Here is a 6,762-nt window from a genome sequence, read left to right on the forward strand (position 1 = left end):
GAACACTGCCCCTGGGTAGTCCTACTGACTACCCTTTGGCCTCTGTGGATGTGGGCCTAGGTGGTGCAGTGTTTTGGTGGAGGTTGCAGTTGCTGGTTCTTTTCTGGTCATAAATGGACCAAGGCTTTAGGCTCCAAACTTACTGACAACGATTTGACTGGGGAGTGGGTCTGGACTATAGGCAAGTGGATCTCAGGTGAGACCGTTTTCCTCCTCTAACTTTTCAACCCAGCAGAGGTTAGAGATTGGTTTGGTTTGTTTTAGCCTCAGACTTTAAGAGGGGACCCTTACTCTTAGCTTCCATATCCTAGCCTCAATGGCCTCTTCCATAAAATGGGTATAATACCACCCAGCTCCCAATGACAATGAATATGTACTCAAACCCAATCCTTGGATTCTTTCAGAAAGGGGCCCTGAAAGTAGACCCATACTCTGGCACATGGCCTCATCTGACTTACTGTTAGCCCCTCATGACGAGCAGCCTCTGGCTTTGTGGGGCTTTTGTGGGTAGAATGGGACACTGACATACTGGGCTTTGCCCTGGGAGGCCAGGCCATAAAGTGCATCCTGACAGGCACCAGGCTCCTCCCCCAGCCTTGATGACTGTGGAGGGAGGAAGGAATAGCAGGGGATGAAACTAGGTCTGTGAGGTTTCACCCAGGACCCATACACCAAAAGGTTGAGGGTTCGATCCTCAGTCGAGGCGTATGTGGGAGGTGATTCATTGCTGTTTCTCTCTTACATTGATGTTTCTCTCCACTCCCCCCCACTCAATATCAATGGACATATCCTAGGGTGAGGATTTAAAAAAATAAATAAATAAAATCTCTGTGACTTATCTTTTAAAAAATGGAAGACTATATATATTCAAAGGAGAGCAGAGCCAGTAATACATGGGATGGTGAGTAGATTAGAAAAGGCCTCATATATGACAAAACACTTGAGCTGAATTTTAAAATATGAGTAGAATGTGTGTAATTCCTTTAGCAAATATATATTCTATGATGCCAGGGAGCATTACAGGCAGAGGAGGCAACAGAAGCAAAAAACCAAGGCAGAAGAGATAGCCAAGGAACCGCAACTGCTCAGCAGGACTGAGCACAGGGGATGAGTGACAGCTGGTGGGAGCTGAGGCTGGAGAAGGAGGCAGGGGCTTCTCAGCTCATGGGAGAAGGGGTTCCATGTCAGCTAGGAAGCATGGGTTTTGTCTGTCTTTGGGGAAATGGAGGCATAGTGAGGGATTTTAGACAAGGGTGATAAGATTCCTTTGACTGTGGCAGAGTGGATACGAGGTGAAAGCAGACTACAGTGGGCATGAGGAGACCACCGAGGAGGTTGGCACTGTAGTCCAGGGGGTAAATCATAAAGGTTGGACACTGGGTGGAGATGGAGATAAAAAGAAGTGAGCAGATTAAAACATACGGAGAAGACATAGTCTGCAGGACTTGCTGATGGATTGGATAGGAGTGGGAAGGAGAGTGAAGAATCTCAACTCCAAACACTCCATGACCTCTTTCCCTTTATTTCCCTAATGTGTCTTTTCTTCCCAAGAGAATTTCCCATGGTGCCTTTTTGAATTCACATGCCACGGTAATATCTTCTCTACATTCTTTACACACTTCATGATTAATATGCTTTTCTACCTCTTTATCTTCAGTTTTATTTGAGAGTAGGCCAAGGACCTTCTTCCTTTTCCTATAGCTGTCCCAATGGATGGGAAGCAGTATAAGCATTGGCATAACTCAGCACATGTCTGTACCATTTCTCTTCCTCTTTCTGTGCAGGTTAAATGCCTCCTCCTCTGGCATCATGCAGGTGAGCCATACCATTCTTATGGCCATCATGTGACAATCTTCTGACTCTATCCTCTCAACTGCTGAAGTCCCCACTTCAACCACCCGATTATTATGGCCCAATTCTGACCCCAGCTGTCATTCACAATTGCTCTACTTGTGAAAAAATTCCTTAAATTCCAATGTCCCACTTGTGACCATAACCTCCTATCTTTATCCTTCTGCCTCCCCCCACAACTTTGTTCTCATTCCCCTGCTCTTTGACTTTATAGAGACGTTTGATCCCTTTACTATCTCCCAGTCCTTCCTTCCCTGCAAGTCACTGTCTTTCCTACCCAGTTTGAACATCAAAGTCAGTCATCTGAACAACTTTCTTAATACTTTTATTCCTCTGTCCTTTTTAAATTCTATTTAATCTAGCCATAGAAAAGAACAAAAACCAACTTCAGGCCAGAGAAAGAGTGAGAATTTTAGAGTCAGACATGTCTGAATTACAGTCCCTGCCTAGCCACTTACTAACTTCATAGGTTTGAGAAATTTAGCCCGACTCTCGTGTGTGATGTATGTGTGTGTATGCGTGTGTGTATGCAAAATAGGAGTGTGTATTGCATCACTGAACAGGAAGTGTATAGAAATCACTGCAGATAGTTCAAGTACAGAAGGATTGAATGGAAAAAACTTATTACAAAGTTGTGGAGATCTGGAGAAGTGCAAGAGGAAAAGCAGGGCTACCCAGAGGCCAGGAAACTACCACTAATCTTAATTGAGAGGAGCAAAAGGGGGAAAAGATATGACCCAAAGATGAAGAAACTGGAATCTACAAATCTGCCCTACTGCTGATGTAGCTGGAGTTTGTATTGCTGGTACTGCTGGAACCGCCTCCACTTTTGCCACATCAGAAGGTGATGGTGCCGGAGGCACTGCCAAAAGCAGAACGATTTCTCCCTTCTTCTATCTTCCTCTGTGAAGGTTCCCATTGGTAGAACCTAACTGTAACAAAGCAATAAAGGAATCTCAGGAATGTTTTCAGATTTCTAGCTCTGTTAGTACAGGGGAGACTACAGAAATGTGGATGAGTGCCAACAGGGCAACAACTGCTTCATATATTCATCATAACTTCTGGCTGCAAGGGATAAATCCCAATTCAAAGTGGTATAAACAAAAAGGGAAATTTAATGACTTATGTGACTTCAGGCAGAGGTAGTATAGGTGTTAAAGGGATATTTTTAGGCATCTGTCTCTCTCCACCCCTTAGCTCTGTTTCATTCTCGGGCAGGCTCATTGTTCCTGGTGGCAAGATGTCCACCAGGCTTACATTCTCCCAGCACCTCTAGTTGCAGTAAAATTCTTGGATCTGATTTTCACTGGCTCCGATTTAGTCAAGTGCCTATCTCTGAATCGATCACTTTGATCCAATCATTGGTTAAGGGCCCAACATTGAAGTGGGTTGTGGAACTTGCGTGATTCCTTTTTGAATGACATAGACTTAGAGCGGGAAGGGGATGTGCTTCAAAGAAAACTGATGTGTTCTTACCAATAAAAGGGCGAATGGATGCTGCACAGATAACAATAACAAAGGCGACAACATGTTCACGACAGAATAATACTTACCTTGTGAGGTCTTTCTTGTTCTCCACCCAGCCCCCCTTTCCTTCCTCCGCTCAACTGAAAATACTGACATCACTAGGCATGAAATATCTCAACCTCTTGTCTGCGCACACTTCATTGATTACTCTATTTACATATTTGTCCTCATCCCTATTTCTTTATCTTATAAAGTGTCCAATTCTTCTCATGAGTCCTTGATGCCACCTCTTCTCCTCGTCACCAGGGTCTCACTCTCTCTCTCTCATGTTCTTTTTTCTTTACTTTCAAATTCATCTTTTCTACTGGTATCTTTTTGTAGTGCATACCCATGCTCAAGTCTATACCATAGTTTTTAAAAAGATGAACCAGAATCTTTAACTGCATATCACTTTCTGGCTACTGCCTATTCTTTCTTCTAAATTGCTCTAAAGGGGGTTCTGCGCTTACTTATTCTACTTCCTCATTTCCATTTGTTCCACTCTGCATTGTGGCTTCTGCCTCCATTTTCTGCTCACATTTCTGATCACATCATGGGTTTCCATGACCTCCATGTCATCAAATTCAAAGGATACTTTTTTGCCTTGACTTCATTGGAAATCTTTGCTGCATTTGACGCTGTTGACCACTTCTTCCTCCTTGAAAATTTTTCCTCCCTTGGATTTCTTCCATGAGTACTCTCTCCTGATTCTCCTCTTACTCTCTGTTTCTTCTCAGGTTTCTTCATGGCCTTCTTTTCCTCCGTTGGCTCCCCAAATGCAGGCATTCCCAGAGTTTAATCCTCAATCCTTTTCTCTCCCTATATGCTCTTTCTGGGAATGTGTTAGAATAGTCCTGTTGAAGAATGGTGTTAAGGAAGTCCTTGCCAGACCTAGCATCTGACTTATGAATTCCACTTCATAATATGTGGGAAGATTTTATTCCTTATAGATTTTCCAAATGATAACAATCACCCAGAAGAAACAGGGCTTATTAGATCAAGTATAAAACATTACAATATCCAAGCAATGCTTCTGTGTAATGGTAGAAAAGACTACCATTGCTCTATGAGGCATCCTTGGTGCTAACAGAGACAAAAGCTCTATTTTTCTATATATAGGTGACTTGGGGGCCAACTGCCTGGTGATGCATAAAGCCACTGCTCTTGATAAGTGACTCTGGATAGATTAGCTTCTAATTCAAGTTTTTCTTGATAGTTTCAAGGTAATAATTTTAATAGATTGCTGCCTGGGACCCACATTGGTTAGAACCACACCCAGCATCTGAGGTGGTTGATAGGCTATTGTTTGCTCCTAGGCCACTGAGAGCATTAGATACAACAGTGAAACCATGGGCGAAAGGCACAGGTTGAATCCCCATTGATCAGGAGGCTTCACAGACTAAGGAGGAGATCAAGGATTCAGGAAGACTGTGTGTGGGTCAAACTGCACAGTGTGTGAACTGTGCATTTTCCTTTTCGCATCTTAGCTAATTAGATGCCTCTCCCCACCCTCACCATCCTACCTGTGTGCCTCTGGTTACCTGAAGAAATTTCCCTGGATACTGCAGCCCTCCTGCCCAATGGGACTAGGAAGATGAATATTCTAGTGGGCTGTTTGTAAACTACTGATATTTCTGGATTAAAAAAAAAATCTTCACTGGGGACATGCTTATTGATTTTTAGAGAGAGGGGAAGGGAGGGAGAAAAAGAGGGAGAGAAACATCAGTGCAAGAGAGAAACATTGACTGGTTGCCCTTCATACACACCCCAAATGGGGGGACTGAACCCACAACCGAGGCATGTGCCCTGGCCAGAAATAGAAACTTTTGGTTTGTGGGATGATGCCCAACCAGCTGAGTCACACTGGCCAGGGTTGGATTTTTTTTTAATTGCTCAAGCAGAAATCTGGAAGTCATCCTGTCCTTCATACTTCCATAGCTAATCAATCTATTGATCACTAATATCTGTGAATTCTACCTCTTGTTTATTACACCAATGCAATTGTCTCCACCCCTACTCCTACAACTATAGTCATCTCCCACCTAGACTACTATCAGTTCCTTCCTAACTGGTGCCCAGTTAGAGTTTTGCTCTCTTCCTATCTATTATCCACTTAGAAGTGATCTTCTAACATACGAGGATGAACATGCTACTCCTCTGTCTCAAATCCTTTGATGTTTTTCCATTGCCCTTACCATAAAGTCCAAAATCCTTAGCATACCATACAAGGCCCTCTTTGATTTGGCACCTACTGCCTTTCCAGCTCATCTTATGCCATTCTTCTCCACTATCACCCACATTGGCCTTCTTGTGTTTCTCCTTTGATTTAGAATAATTTTCTATTCTCTTGTCTGACCTTTACGTCCTTCACCCCATTCCCCTCACATAAGTGCCATTTCCTTATGCAAAGCCTTTCCAGGTCAAATTTAGTTCATTCACATAGCATCATACACATCTCCTCCAACATACATAGTCATCACATTCTAATCACATGTTTAATGTCGCTTTCCCATTATACTAGCTTCAAAAGGGTAAGGACTGAGTTTTCTTTCTTTATGTGTTCCCAGCACCAAGGACAGTGCTCACACATTAATAATTATTTGTTGAAGGAGATGAATGAATGAGGACACCTTTCTTCTGGGTAACTCTTACTCATCTTGCAAGGACCAAGGTCAGAGGTTATATCCTCCAGCTTGTGTTAGTCAAATCTGATTCATCTTTGGATCTCTAGGGCCTAGTTTGGGACCTGGCACATAGTTCATATATCATAGATATTTGTCAAATCATAATTAATTCTTGGTCAGGAGTTGATAATTGTTGAAACTTAGTGACGGGTATATGAGGGTTTATTACACAGTTCTATCTGCTTTTATATATATCTGAAATTTTCCATAATAAAAAGTTAAAATATTTATATGTTTTACCTCAAGTCAAGTGAAAGTGTAGTCAGAGATGATCTTGAGGCTTCTGACTTAGGCAAAACAGTAGATGGTGGTGCCATTCACTGGATGGATGAAGTGGAGCTGCATCCAGTTGCGAGTACGCATGTGCATTGGGTATCTTGGGGAGGGTTTTCACTCCAAAGTTCTTGGAAGGCCAATAACGGGGATGAAAGAATGAACTGCGATGTGAACATCTTTAGTTTTAATTACCTTGAGGGCATCCCTAGTCAGTTGTGCAATAGTTAAAAGCTACAATAAATTAAAATCCCTGCCTTAAAGCAATGGGCCGTGAGGTTTCTGGATGGTCACATTCCCCCTCATGATCTGTAATGACCTCTGGACATCGATCTCACTGACCACTACCCAGGGTGTCTGTGAGGCCTTGGTGTAAGAGCTTTACGTTCAGCAGCAGGGGTAGGGTGTCAAGAAACATCTGGTTCCAGTCTGATTTCACCACCTTGTG

This window comes from Desmodus rotundus, chromosome 5 (genome assembly GCF_022682495.2).
Source record: "Desmodus rotundus isolate HL8 chromosome 5, HLdesRot8A.1, whole genome shotgun sequence".
NCBI classification, from domain to species: domain Eukaryota; kingdom Metazoa; phylum Chordata; class Mammalia; order Chiroptera; family Phyllostomidae; genus Desmodus; species Desmodus rotundus.